Source organism: Perna viridis, chromosome 12, assembly GCF_037379345.1.
Source record: "Perna viridis isolate PV_CMFRI_1.1 ecotype Kerala chromosome 12, ASM3737934v1, whole genome shotgun sequence".
Classification (NCBI taxonomy): Eukaryota; Metazoa; Mollusca; class Bivalvia; order Mytilida; family Mytilidae; genus Perna; species Perna viridis.
This window is the reverse complement of record NC_142456.1, coordinates 27,297,978-27,314,429: the sequence shown is the minus strand read 5'-3', so window position 1 is coordinate 27,314,429 and position 16,452 is coordinate 27,297,978.

Genomic DNA, 16,452 nt, shown 5'->3' with positions numbered 1-16,452 from the left:
TTACTAAATTATCTACACTTTTCACAAGATAGGACATAAAATTCAGCCAAAAAGACCAATTTTCCATAATTTGGACCTATAACTTAAAAAAATGCATATTTTGAAGGATTTTTGTGGTGTATTCCTCTCATAGCAAAGTTTACAAGATCTTCAAGTAGTTTAAAGCTATTCCAAGAAACATTTCATTTTGCCATGGCCTAAGCTTAAGGCTAAAAACCACTAATTCCACTTCCCATAGGCTTCTATGCTAATTTCACAATATTCAATGGCTTCTCTGGACTTTACCTTAACTTAAACCTGCACAGGACTATATATCAGCATGATTCTACATATGTCAGCTCACAATCCTCAGAATGGCATGTGGGGTTAGCAGACTTGCAGTGCAGTACTGGTCATTGGAAGTGAAGTGTCTATAAATAGCATGGGAAATCCCAGTGTTTTCACAAGATAGGGGTATATTTAGAAATCATTATGGAGATTAGGCTTCACATCACAAGAAGCAAAATGCACCTATAAAATGTACAGAAATGTTTTTCCTTTCAGAAACTGTTTAAATTTTTCAAATGAGATGAGACCTTTTTTCACAGCACTATGAGGAACAGGGGTAATTTCTGCGTAGGACTATTTTTGCGTACGTTCCAAATGCTCATTGGTTGAATTGGTGGTCTGTAACCTTTATAAAGAGTCAATTTCTGTCTTAGAAAAAATAAAAAACTATACAAGTATCTTCCTATACACATACTGAATGCATTTGCAAAGTTTCAGTGAAATGTGACATGCACTTTTTTAAATATTTGATTTTTAAATATAGGGTAACCAAGTTGCGCGAGCGAAAAAGTGACAATATTCTACCATACTTAAATGCATTAAGTATTTGCAAAGAACTTTTTCTGACTTTTCAAATAAAAAAAATCAATCACAACTTGTTTTTTTAACAATATTAATAAGGAGATAGCCTTTAAAAGTAGTCATTTTCTGAAAAATTGGTCTATTTTTAAAAATTTATGTCTGACATGCCTCCCCCTTTTTCTTGATCACATGTCAAAAACCCTAAATCTTTAAATTTTCGCAAAAGGTGATATCTTTGGCTTTAAATTTGTAAATACAGTGTTTTCACAATAAAACATGACAAGTAAAGGGCACCTAAAGCAAAAAAAGTACTCAAAAAATGGATTTTCCATGTTGCCATAGGGAAATGCTTATATGTCCTTAACCGCAGTAATGGAAGTGAGTTTTTCCTCATTTCTAATCAAATTTTTGCTCAAATTTACACAAAACTTGATTTCAAGTGCTGATTACCACCATATTTAGGTAAATATAGCCCTTAAAGTTAAATATTTGATATTTTTACTAAATTATCTACACTTTTCACAAGATAGGACATAAAATTCAGCCAAAAAGACCAATTTTCCATAATTTGGACCTATAACTTAAAAAAATGCATATTTTGAAGGATTTTTGTGGTGTATTCCTCTCATAGCAAAGTTTACAAGATCTTCAAGTAGTTTAAAGCTATTCCAAGAAACATTTCATTTTGCCATGGCCTAAGCTTAAGGCTAAAAACCACTAATTCCACTTTCCATAGGCTTCTATGCTAATTTCACAATATTCAATGGCTTCTCTGGACTTTACCTTAACTTTAACCTGCACAGGACTATATATCAGCATGATTCTACATATGTCAGCTCACAATCCTCAGAATGGCATGTGTGGGGTTAGCAGACTTGCAGTGCAGTACTGGTCACCGGAAGTGAAGTGTCTATAAATAGCATGGGAAATCCCAGTGTTTTCACAAGATAGGGGTATATTTAGAAATCATTATGGAGATTAGGCTTCACATCACAAGAAGCAAAATGCACCTATAAAATGTACAGAAATGTTTTTCCTTTCAGAAACTGTTTAAATTTTTCAAATGAGATGAGACCTTTTTTCACAGCACTATGAGGAACAGGGGTAATTTCTGCGTAGGACTATTTTTGCGTACGTTCCAAATGCTCATTGGTTGAATTGGTGGTCTGTAACCTTTATAAAGAGTCAATTTCTGTCTTAGAAAAAATAAAAAACTATACAAGTATCTTCCTATACACATACTGAATGCATTTGCAAAGTTTCAGCGAAATGTGACATGCACTTTTTTAAATATTTGATTTTTAAATATAGGGTAACCAAGTTGCGCGAGCGAAAAAGTGACAATATTCTACCATACTTAAATGCATTAAATATTTGCAAAGAACTTTTTCTGACTTTTCAAATAAAAAAAATCAATCACAACTTGTTTTTTTAACAATATTAATAAAGAGATAGCCTTTAAAAGTAGTCATTTTCTGAAAAATTGGTCTATTTTTAAAAATTTATGTCTGACATGCCTCCCCCTTTTTCTTGATCACATGTCAAAAACCCTAAATCTTTAAATTTTCGCAAAAGGTGATATCTTTGGCTTTAAATTTGTAAATACAGTGTTTTCACAATAAAACATGACAAGTAAAGGGCACCTAAAGCAAAAAAAGTACTCAAAAATGGATTTTCCATGTTGCCATAGGGAAATGCTTATATGTCCTTAACCGCAGTAATGGAAGTGAGTTCTTCCTCATTTCTAATCAAATTTTTGCTCAAATTTACACAAAACTTGATTTCAAGTGCTGATTACCACCATATTTAGGTAAATATAGCCCTTAAAGTTAAATATTTGATATTTTTACTAAATTATCTACACTTTTCACAAGATAGGACATAAAATTCAGCCAAAAAGACCAATTTTCCATAATTTGGACCTATAACTTAAAAAAATGCATATTTTGAAGGATTTTTGTGGTGTATTCCTCTCATAGCAAAGTTTACAAGATCTTCAAGTAGTTTAAAGCTATTCCAAGAAACATTTCATTTTGCCATGGCCTAAGCTTAAGGCTAAAAACCACTAATTCCACTTTCCATAGGCTTCTATGCTAATTTCACAATATTCAATGGCTTCTCTGGACTTTACCTTAACTTTAACCTGCACAGGACTATATATCAGCATGATTCTACATATGTCAGCTCACAATCCTCAGAATGGCATGTGTGGGGTTAGCAGACTTGCAGTGCAGTACTGGTCACCGGAAGTGAAGTGTCTATAAATAGCATGGGAAATCCCAGTGTTTTCACAAGATAGGGGTATATTTAGAAATCATTATGGAGATTAGGCTTCACATCACAAGAAGCAAAATGCAACTATAAAATGTACAGAAATGTTTTTCCTTTCAGAAACTGTTTAAATTTTTCAAATGAGATGAGACCTTTTTTCACAGCACTATGAGGAACAGGGGTAATTTCTGCGTAGGACTATTTTTGCGTACGTTCCAAATGCTCATTGGTTGAATTGGTGGTCTGTAACCTTTATAAAGAGTCAATTTCTGTCTTAGAAAAAATAAAAAACTATACAAGTATCTTCCTATACACATACTGAATGCATTTGCAAAGTTTCAGTGAAATGTGACATGCACTTTTTTAAATATTTGATTTTTAAATATAGGGTAACCAAGTTGCGCGAGCGAAAAAGTGACAATATTCTACCATACTTAAATGCATTAAGTATTTGCAAAGAACTTTTTCTGACTTTTCAAATAAAAAAAATCAATCACAACTTGTTTTTTTAACAATATTAATAAAGAGATAGCCTTTAAAAGTAGTCATTTTCTGAAAAATTGGTCTATTTTTAAAAATTTATGTCTGACATGCCTCCCCCTTTTTCTTGATCACATGTCAAAAACCCTAAATCTTTAAATTTTCGCAAAAGGTGATATCTTTGGCTTTAAATTTGTAAATACAGTGTTTTCACAATAAAACATGACAAGTAAAGGGCACCTAAAGCAAAAAAAGTACTCAAAAATGGATTTTCCATGTTGCCATAGGGAAATGCTTATATGTCCTTAACCGCAGTAATGGAAGTGAGTTTTTCCTCATTTCTAATCAAATTTTTGCTCAAATTTACACAAAACTTGATTTCAAGTGCTGATTACCACCATATTTAGGTAAATATAGCCCTTAAAGTTAAATATTTGATATTTTTACTAAATTATCTACACTTTTCACAAGATAGGACATAAAATTCAGCCAAAAAGACCAATTTTCCATAATTTGGACCTATAACTTAAAAAAATGCATATTTTGAAGGATTTTTGTGGTGTATTCCTCTCATAGCAAAGTTTACAAGATCTTCAAGTAGTTTAAAGCTATTCCAAGAAACATTTCATTTTGCCATGGCCTAAGCTTAAGGCTAAAAACCACTAATTCCACTTTCCATAGGCTTCTATGCTAATTTCACAATATTCAATGGCTTCTCTGGACTTTACCTTAACTTTAACCTGCACAGGACTATATATCAGCATGATTCTACATATGTCAGCTCACAATCCTCAGAATGGCATGTGGGGTTAGCAGACTTGCAGTGCAGTACTGGTCATCGGAAGTGAAGTGTCTATAAATAGCATGGGAAATCCCAGTGTTTTCACAAGATAGGGGTATATTTAGAAATCATTATGGAGATTAGGCTTCACATCACAAGAAGCAAAATGCACCTATAAAATGTACAGAAATGTTTTTCCTTTCAGAAACTGTTTAAATTTTTCAAATGAGATGAGACCTTTTTTCACAGCACTATGAGGAACAGGGGTAATTTCTGCGTAGGACTATTTTTGCGTACGTTCCAAATGCTCATTGGTTGAATTGGTGGTCTGTAACCTTTATAAAGAGTCAATTTCTGTCTTAGAAAAAATAAAAAACTATACAAGTATCTTCCTATACACATACTGAATGCATTTGCAAAGTTTCAGTGAAATGTGACATGCACTTTTTTAAATATTTGATTTTTAAATATAGGGTAACCAAGTTGCGCGAGCGAAAAAGTGACAATATTCTACCATACTTAAATGCATTAAGTATTTGCAAAGAACTTTTTCTGACTTTTCAAATAAAAAAAATCAATCACAACTTGTTTTTTTAACAATATTAATAAAGAGATAGCCTTTAAAAGTAGTCATTTTCTGAAAAATTGGTCTATTTTTAAAAATTTATGTCTGACATGCCTCCCCCTTTTTCTTGATCACATGTCAAAAACCCTAAATCTTTAAATTTTCGCAAAAGGTGATATCTTTGGCTTTAAATTTGTAAATACAGTGTTTTCACAATAAAACATGACAAGTAAAGGGCACCTAAAGCAAAAAAAGTACTCAAAAATGGATTTTCCATGTTGCCATAGGGAAATGCTTATATGTCCTTAACCGCAGTAATGGAAGTGAGTTTTTCCTCATTTCTAATCAAATTTTTGCTCAAATTTACACAAAACTTGATTTCAAGTGCTGATTACCACCATATTTAGGTAAATATAGCCCTCAAAGTTAAATATTTGATATTTTTACTAAATTATCTACACTTTTCACAAGATAGGACATAAAATTCAGCCAAAAAGACCAATTTTCCATAATTTGGACCTATAACTTAAAAAAATGCATATTTTGAAGGATTTTTATGGTGTATTCCTCTCATAGCAAAGTTTACAAGATCTTCAAGTAGTTTAAAGCTATTCCAAGAAACATTTCATTTTGCCATGGCCTAAGCTTAAGGCTAAAAACCACTAATTCCACTTTCCATAGGCTTCTATGCTAATTTCACAATATTCAATGGCTTCTCTGGACTTTACCTTAACTTTAACCAGCGCAGGACTATATATCAGCATGATTCTACATATGTCAGCTCACAATCCTCAGAATGGCATGTGTGGGGTTAGCAGACTTGCAGTGCAGTACTGGTCACCGGAAGTGAAGTGTCTATAAATAGCATGGGAAATCCCAGTGATTTTGCAAGATAGGGGTATATTTAGAAATCATTATGGAGATTAGGCTTCACATCACAAGAAGCAAAATGCAACTATAAAATGTACAGAAATGTTTTTCCTTTCAGAAACTGTTTAAATTTTTCAAATGAGATGAGACCTTTTTTCACAGCACTATGAGGAACAGGGGTAATTTCTGTGTAGGACTATTTTTGCGTACGTTCCAAATGCTCATTGGTTGAATTGGTGGTCTGTAACCTTTATAAAGAGTCAATTTCTGTCTTAGAAAAAATAAAAAACTATACAAGTATCTTCCTATACACATACTGAATGCATTTGCAAAGTTTCAGTGAAATGTGACATGCACTTTTTTAAATATTTGATTTTTAAATATAGGGTAACCAAGTTGCGCGAGCGAAAAAGTGACAATATTCTACCATACTTAAATGCATTAAGTATTTGCAAAGAACTTTTTCTGACTTTTCAAATAAAAAAAATCAATCACAACTTGTTTTTTTAACAATATTAATAAAGAGATAGCCTTTAAAAGTAGTCATTTTCTGAAAAATTGGTCTATTTTTAAAAATTTATGTCTGACATGCCTCCCCCTTTTTCTTGATCACATGTCAAAAACCCTAAATCTTTAAATTTTCGCAAAAGGTGATATCTTTGGCTTTAAATTTGTAAATACAGTGTTTTCACAATAAAACATGACAAGTAAAGGGCACCTAAAGCAAAAAAAGTACTCAAAAATGAATTTTCCATGTTGCCATAGGGAAATGCTTATATGTCCTTAACCGCAGTAATGGAAGTGAGTTTTTCCTCATTTCTAATCAAATTTTTGCTCAAATTTACACAAAACTTGATTTCAAGTGCTGATTACCACCATATTTAGGTAAATATAGCCCTCAAAGTTAAATATTTGATATTTTTACTAAATTATCTACACTTTTCACAAGATAGGACATAAAATTCAGCCAAAAAGACCAATTTTCCATAATTTGGACCTATAACTTAAAAAAATGCATATTTTGAAGGATTTTTGTGGTGTATTCCTCTCATAGCAAAGTTTACAAGATCTTCAAGTAGTTTAAAGCTATTCCAAGAAACATTTCATTTTGCCATGGCCTAAGCTTAAGGCTAAAAACCACTAATTCCACTTTCCATAGGCTTCTATGCTAATTTCACAATATTCAATGGCTTCTCTGGACTTTACCTTAACTTTAACCTGCACAGGACTATATATCAGCATGATTCTACATATGTCAGCTCACAATCCTCAGAATGGCATGTGTGGGGTTAGCAGACTTGCAGTGCAGTACTGGTCACCGGAAGTGAAGTGTCTATAAATAGCATGGGAAATCCCAGTGTTTTCACAAGATAGGGGTATATTTAGAAATCATTATGGAGATTAGGCTTCACATCACAAGAAGCAAAATGCAACTATAAAATGTACAGAAATGTTTTTCCTTTCAGAAACTGTTTAAATTTTTCAAATGAGATGAGACCTTTTTTCACAGCACTATGAGGAACAGGGGTAATTTCTGCGTAGGACTATTTTTGCGTACGTTCCAAATGCTCATTGGTTGAATTGGTGGTCTGTAACCTTTATAAAGAGTCAATTTCTGTCTTAGAAAAAATAAAAAACTATACAAGTATCTTCCTATACACATACTGAATGCATTTGCAAAGTTTCAGTGAAATGTGACATGCACTTTTTTAAATATTTGATTTTTAAATATAGGGTAACCAAGTTGCGCGAGCGAAAAAGTGACAATATTCTACCATACTTAAATGCATTAAGTATTTGCAAAGAACTTTTTCTGACTTTTCAAATAAAAAAAATCAATCACAACTTGTTTTTTTAACAATATTAATAAAGAGATAGCCTTTAAAAGTAGTCATTTTCTGAAAAATTGGTCTATTTTTAAAAATTTATGTCTGACATGCCTCCCCCTTTTTCTTGATCACATGTCAAAAACCCTAAATCTTTAAATTTTCGCAAAAGGTGATATCTTTGGCTTTAAATTTGTAAATACAGTGTTTTCACAATAAAACATGACAAGTAAAGGGCACCTAAAGCAAAAAAAGTACTCAAAAATGGATTTTCCATGTTGCCATAGGGAAATGCTTATATGTCCTTAACCGCAGTAATGGAAGTGAGTTTTTCCTCATTTCTAATCAAATTTTTGCTCAAATTTACACAAAACTTGATTTCAAGTGCTGATTACCACCATATTTAGGTAAATATAGCCCTCAAAGTTAAATATTTGATATTTTTACTAAATTATCTACACTTTTCACAAGATAGGACATAAAATTCAGCCAAAAAGACCAATTTTCCATAATTTGGACCTCACAATCCTCAGAATGGCATGTGTGGGGTTAGCAGACTTGCAGTGCAGTACTGGTCACCGGAAGTGAAGTGTCTATAAATAGCATGGGAAATCCCAGTGTTTTCACAAGATAGGGGTATATTTAGAAATCATTATGGAGATTAGGCTTCACATCACAAGAAGCAAAATGCACCTATAAAATGTACAGAAATGTTTTTCCTTTCAGAAACTGTTTAAATTTTTCAAATGAGATGAGACCTTTTTTCACAGCACTATGAGGAACAGGGGTAATTTCTGCGTAGGACTATTTTTGCGTACGTTCCAAATGCTCATTGGTTGAATTGGTGGTCTGTAACCTTTATAAAGAGTCAATTTCTGTCTTAGAAAAAATAAAAAACTATACAAGTATCTTCCTATACACATACTGAATGCATTTGCAAAGTTTCAGTGAAATGTGACATGCACTTTTTTAAATATTTGATTTTTAAATATAGGGTAACCAAGTTGCGCGAGCGAAAAAGTGACAATATTCTACCATACTTAAATGCATTAAATATTTGCAAAGAACTTTTTCTGACTTTTCAAATAAAAAAAATCAATCACAACTTGTTTTTTTAACAATATTAATAAAGAGATGGCCTTTAAAAGTAGTCATTTTCTGAAAAATTGGTCTATTTTTAAAAATTTATGTCTGACATGCCTCCCCCTTTTTCTTGATCACATGTCAAAAACCCTAAATCTTTAAATTTTCGCAAAAGGTGATATCTTTGGCTTTAAATTTGTAAATACAGTGTTTTCACAATAAAACATGACAAGTAAAGGGCACCTAAAGCAAAAAAAGTACTCAAAAATGGATTTTCCATGTTGCCATAGGGAAATGCTTATATGTCCTTAACCGCAGTAATGGAAGTGAGTTTTTCCTCATTTCTAATCAAATTTTTGCTCAAATTTACACAAAACTTGATTTCAAGTGCTGATTACCACCATATTTAGGTAAATATAGCCCTTAAAGTTAAATATTTGATATTTTTACTAAATTATCTACACTTTTCACAAGATAGGACATAAAATTCAGCCAAAAAGACCAATTTTCCATAATTTGGACCTATAACTTAAAAAAATGCATATTTTGAAGGATTTTTGTGGTGTATTCCTCTCATAGCAAAGTTTACAAGATCTTCAAGTAGTTTAAAGCTATTCCAAGAAACATTTCATTTTGCCATGGCCTAAGCTTAAGGCTAAAAACCACTAATTCCACTTTCCATAGGCTTCTATGCTAATTTCACAATATTCAATGGCTTCTCTGGACTTTACCTTAACTTTAACCTGCACAGGACTATATATCAGCATGATTCTACATATGTCAGCTCACAATCCTCAGAATGGCATGTGTGGGGTTAGCAGACTTGCAGTGCAGTACTGGTCACCGGAAGTGAAGTGTCTATAAATAGCATGGGAAATCCCAGTGTTTTCACAAGATAGGGGTATATTTAGAAATCATTATGGAGATTAGGCTTCACATCACAAGAAGCAAAATGCACCTATAAAATGTACAGAAATGTTTTTCCTTTCAGAAACTGTTTAAATTTTTCAAATGAGATGAGACCTTTTTTCACAGCACTATGAGGAACAGGGGTAATTTCTGCGTAGGACTATTTTTGCGTACGTTCCAAATGCTCATTGGTTGAATTGGTGGTCTGTAACCTTTATAAAGAGTCAATTTCTGTCTTAGAAAAAATAAAAAACTATACAAGTATCTTCCTATACACATACTGAATGCATTTGCAAAGTTTCAGTGAAATGTGACATGCACTTTTTTAAATATTTGATTTTTAAATATAGGGTAACCAAGTTGCGCGAGCGAAAAAGTGACAATATTCTACCATACTTAAATGCATTAAGTATTTGCAAAGAACTTTTTCTGACTTTTCAAATAAAAAAAATCAATCACAACTTGTTTTTTTAACAATATTAATAAAGAGATAGCCTTTAAAAGTAGTCATTTTCTGAAAAATTGGTCTATTTTTAAAAATTTATGTCTGACATGCCTCCCCCTTTTTCTTGATCACATGTCAAAAACCCTAAATCTTTAAATTTTCGCAAAAGGTGATATCTTTGGCTTTAAATTTGTAAATACAGTGTTTTCACAATAAAACATGACAAGTAAAGGGCACCTAAAGCAAAAAAAGTACTCAAAAATGGATTTTCCATGTTGCCATAGGGAAATGCTTATATGTCCTTAACCGCAGTAATGGAAGTGAGTTTTTCCTCATTTCTAATCAAATTTTTGCTCAAATTTACACAAAACTTGATTTCAAGTGCTGATTACCACCATATTTAGGTAAATATAGCCCTCAAAGTTAAATATTTGATATTTTTACTAAATTATCTACACTTTTCACAAGATAGGACATAAAATTCAGCCAAAAAGACCAATTTTCCATAATTTGGACCTCACAATACTCAGAATAGCATGTGTGGGGTTAGCAGACTTGCAGTGCAGTACTGGTCACCGGAAGTGAAGTGTCTATAAATAGCATGGGAAATCCCAGTGTTTTCACAAGATAGGGGTATATTTAGAAATCATTATGGAGATTAGGCTTCACATCACAAGAAGCAAAATGCAACTATAAAATGTACAGAAATGTTTTTCCTTTCAGAAACTGTTTAAATTTTTCAAATGAGATGAGACCTTTTTTCACAGCACTATGAGGAACAGGGGTAATTTCTGCGTAGGACTATTTTTGCGTACGTTCCAAATGCTCATTGGTTGAATTGGTGGTCTGTAACCTTTATAAAGAGTCAATTTCTGTCTTAGAAAAAATAAAAAACTATACAAGTATCTTCCTATACACATACTGAATGCATTTGCAAAGTTTCAGTGAAATGTGACATGCACTTTTTTAAATATTTGATTTTTAAATATAGGGTAACCAAGTTGCGCGAGCGAAAAAGTGACAATATTCTACCATACTTAAATGCATTAAGTATTTGCAAAGAACTTTTTCTGACTTTTCAAATAAAAAAAATCAATCACAACTTGTTTTTTTAACAATATTAATAAAGAGATAGCCTTTAAAAGTAGTCATTTTCTGAAAAATTGGTCTATTTTTAAAAATTTATGTCTGACATGCCTCCCCCTTTTTCTTGATCACATGTCAAAAACCCTAAATCTTTAAATTTTCGCAAAAGGTGATATCTTTGGCTTTAAATTTGTAAATACAGTGTTTTCACAATAAAACATGACAAGTAAAGGGCACCTAAAGCAAAAAAAGTACTCAAAAATGGATTTTCCATGTTGCCATAGGGAAATGCTTATATGTCCTTAACCGCAGTAATGGAAGTGAGTTTTTCCTCATTTCTAATCAAATTTTTGCTCAAATTTACACAAAACTTGATTTCAAGTGCTGATTACCACCATATTTAGGTAAATATAGCCCTCAAAGTTAAATATTTGATATTTTTACTAAATTATCTACACTTTTCACAAGATAGGACATAAAATTCAGCCAAAAAGACCAATTTTCCATAATTTGGACCTCACAATCCTCAGAATGGCATGTGTGGGGTTAGCAGACTTGCAGTGCAGTACTGGTCACCGGAAGTGAAGTGTCTATAAATAGCATGGGAAATCCCAGTGTTTTCACAAGATAGGGGTATATTTAGAAATCATTATGGAGATTAGGCTTCACATCACAAGAAGCAAAATGCACCTATAAAATGTACAGAAATGTTTTTCCTTTCAGAAACTGTTTAAATTTTTCAAATGAGATGAGACCTTTTTTCACAGCACTATGAGGAACAGGGGTAATTTCTGCGTAGGACTATTTTTGCGTACGTTCCAAATGCTCATTGGTTGAATTGGTGGTCTGTAACCTTTATAAAGAGTCAATTTCTGTCTTAGAAAAAATAAAAAACTATACAAGTATCTTCCTATACACATACTGAATGCATTTGCAAAGTTTCAGTGAAATGTGACATGCACTTTTTTAAATATTTGATTTTTAAATATAGGGTAACCAAGTTGCGCGAGCGAAAAAGTGACAATATTCTACCATACTTAAATGCATTAAATATTTGCAAAGAACTTTTTCTGACTTTTCAAATAAAAAAAATCAATCACAACTTGTTTTTTTAACAATATTAATAAAGAGATGGCCTTTAAAAGTAGTCATTTTCTGAAAAATTGGTCTATTTTTAAAAATTTATGTCTGACATGCCTCCCCCTTTTTCTTGATCACATGTCAAAAACCCTAAATCTTTAAATTTTCGCAAAAGGTGATATCTTTGGCTTTAAATTTGTAAATACAGTGTTTTCACAATAAAACATGACAAGTAAAGGGCACCTAAAGCAAAAAAAGTACTCAAAAATGGATTTTCCATGTTGCCATAGGGAAATGCTTATATGTCCTTAACCGCAGTAATGGAAGTGAGTTTTTCCTCATTTCTAATCAAATTTTTGCTCAAATTTACACAAAACTTGATTTCAAGTGCTGATTACCACCATATTTAGGTAAATATAGCCCTTAAAGTTAAATATTTGATATTTTTACTAAATTATCTACACTTTTCACAAGATAGGACATAAAATTCAGCCAAAAAGACCAATTTTCCATAATTTGGACCTATAACTTAAAAAAATGCATATTTTGAAGGATTTTTGTGGTGTATTCCTCTCATAGCAAAGTTTACAAGATCTTCAAGTAGTTTAAAGCTATTCCAAGAAACATTTCATTTTGCCATGGCCTAAGCTTAAGGCTAAAAACCACTAATTCCACTTTCCATAGGCTTCTATGCTAATTTCACAATATTCAATGGCTTCTCTGGACTTTACCTTAACTTTAACCTGCACAGGACTATATATCAGCATGATTCTACATATGTCAGCTCACAATCCTCAGAATGGCATGTGTGGGGTTAGCAGACTTGCAGTGCAGTACTGGTCACCGGAAGTGAAGTGTCTATAAATAGCATGGGAAATCCCAGTGTTTTCACAAGATAGGGGTATATTTAGAAATCATTATGGAGATTAGGCTTCACATCACAAGAAGCAAAATGCACCTATAAAATGTACAGAAATGTTTTTCCTTTCAGAAACTGTTTAAATTTTTCAAATGAGATGAGACCTTTTTTCACAGCACTATGAGGAACAGGGGTAATTTCTGCGTAGGACTATTTTTGCGTACGTTCCAAATGCTCATTGGTTGAATTGGTGGTCTGTAACCTTTATAAAGAGTCAATTTCTGTCTTAGAAAAAATAAAAAACTATACAAGTATCTTCCTATACACATACTGAATGCATTTGCAAAGTTTCAGTGAAATGTGACATGCACTTTTTTAAATATTTGATTTTTAAATATAGGGTAACCAAGTTGCGCGAGCGAAAAAGTGACAATATTCTACCATACTTAAATGCATTAAGTATTTGCAAAGAACTTTTTCTGACTTTTCAAATAAAAAAAATCAATCACAACTTGTTTTTTTAACAATATTAATAAAGAGATAGCCTTTAAAAGTAGTCATTTTCTGAAAAATTGGTCTATTTTTAAAAATTTATGTCTGACATGCCTCCCCCTTTTTCTTGATCACATGTCAAAAACCCTAAATCTTTAAATTTTCGCAAAAGGTGATATCTTTGGCTTTAAATTTGTAAATACAGTGTTTTCACAATAAAACATGACAAGTAAAGGGCACCTAAAGCAAAAAAAGTACTCAAAAATGGATTTTCCATGTTGCCATAGGGAAATGCTTATATGTCCTTAACCGCAGTAATGGAAGTGAGTTTTTCCTCATTTCTAATCAAATTTTTGCTCAAATTTACACAAAACTTGATTTCAAGTGCTGATTACCACCATATTTAGGTAAATATAGCCCTCAAAGTTAAATATTTGATATTTTTACTAAATTATCTACACTTTTCACAAGATAGGACATAAAATTCAGCCAAAAAGACCAATTTTCCATAATTTGGACCTCACAATACTCAGAATAGCATGTGTGGGGTTAGCAGACTTGCAGTGCAGTACTGGTCACCGGAAGTGAAGTGTCTATAAATAGCATGGGAAATCCCAGTGTTTTCACAAGATAGGGGTATATTTAGAAATCATTATGGAGATTAGGCTTCACATCACAAGAAGCAAAATGCAACTATAAAATGTACAGAAATGTTTTTCCTTTCAGAAACTGTTTAAATTTTTCAAATGAGATGAGACCTTTTTTCACAGCACTATGAGGAACAGGGGTAATTTCTGCGTAGGACTATTTTTGCGTACGTTCCAAATGCTCATTGGTTGAATTGGTGGTCTGTAACCTTTATAAAGAGTCAATTTCTGTCTTAGAAAAAATAAAAAACTATACAAGTATCTTCCTATACACATACTGAATGCATTTGCAAAGTTTCAGTGAAATGTGACATGCACTTTTTTAAATATTTGATTTTTAAATATAGGGTAACCAAGTTGCGCGAGCGAAAAAGTGACAATATTCTACCATACTTAAATGCATTAAGTATTTGCAAAGAACTTTTTCTGACTTTTCAAATAAAAAAAATCAATCACAACTTGTTTTTTTAACAATATTAATAAAGAGATAGCCTTTAAAAGTAGTCATTTTCTGAAAAATTGGTCTATTTTTAAAAATTTATGTCTGACATGCCTCCCCCTTTTTCTTGATCACATGTCAAAAACCCTAAATCTTTAAATTTTCGCAAAAGGTGATATCTTTGGCTTTAAATTTGTAAATACAGTGTTTTCACAATAAAACATGACAAGTAAAGGGCACCTAAAGCAAAAAAAGTACTCAAAAATGGATTTTCCATGTTGCCATAGGGAAATGCTTATATGTCCTTAACCGCAGTAATGGAAGTGAGTTTTTCCTCATTTCTAATCAAATTTTTGCTCAAATTTACACAAAACTTGATTTCAAGTGCTGATTACCACCATATTTAGGTAAATATAGCCCTCAAAGTTAAATATTTGATATTTTTACTAAATTATCTACACTTTTCACAAGATAGGACATAAAATTCAGCCAAAAAGACCAATTTTCCATAATTTGGACCTATAACTTAAAAAAATGCATATTTTGAAGGATTTTTGTGGTGTATTCCTCTCATAGCAAAGTTTACAAGATCTTCAAGTAGTTTAAAGCTATTCCAAGAAACATTTCATTTTGCCATGGCCTAAGCTTAAGGCTAAAAACCACTAATTCCACTTCCCATAGGCTTCTATGCTAATTTCACAATATTCAATGGCTTCTCTGGACTTTACCTTAACTTTAACCTGCACAGGACTATATATCAGCATGATTCTACATATGTCAGCTCACAATCCTCAGAATGGCATGTGGGGTTAGCAGACTTGCAGTGCAGTACTGGTCATCGGAAGTGAAGTGTCTATAAATAGCATGGGAAATCCCAGTGTTTTCACAAGATAGGGGTATATTTAGAAATCATTATGGAGATTAGGCTTCACATCACAAGAAGCAAAATGCACCTATAAAATGTACAGAAATGTTTTTCCTTTCAGAAACTGTTTAAATTTTTCAAATGAGATGAGACCTTTTTTCACAGCACTATGAGGAACAGGGGTAATTTCTGCGTAGGACTATTTTTGCGTACGTTCCAAATGCTCATTGGTTGAATTGGTGGTCTGTAACCTTTATAAAGAGTCAATTTCTGTCTTAGAAAAAATAAAAAACTATACAAGTATCTTCCTATACACATACTGAATGCATTTGCAAAGTTTCAGTGAAATGTGACATGCACTTTTTTAAATATTTGATTTTTAAATATAGGGTAACCAAGTTGCGCGAGCGAAAAAGTGACAATATTCTACCATACTTAAATGCATTAAGTATTTGCAAAGAACTTTTTCTGACTTTTCAAATAAAAAAAATCAATCACAACTTGTTTTTTTAACAATATTAATAAAGAGATAGCCTTTAAAAGTAGTCATTTTCTGAAAAATTGGTCTATTTTTAAAAATTTATGTCTGACATGCCTCCCCCTTTTTCTTGATCACATGTCAAAAACCCTAAATCTTTAAATTTTCGCAAAAGGTGATATCTTTGGCTTTAAATTTGTAAATACAGTGTTTTCACAATAAAACATGACAAGTAAAGGGCACCTAAAGCAAAAAAAGTACTCAAAAATGGATTTTCCATGTTGCCATAGGGAAATGCTTATATGTCCTTAACCGCAGTAATGGAAGTGAGTTTTTCCTCATTTCTAATCAAATTTTTGCTCAAATTTACACAAAACTTGATTTCAAGTGCTGATTACCACCATATTTAGGTAAATATAGCCCTCAA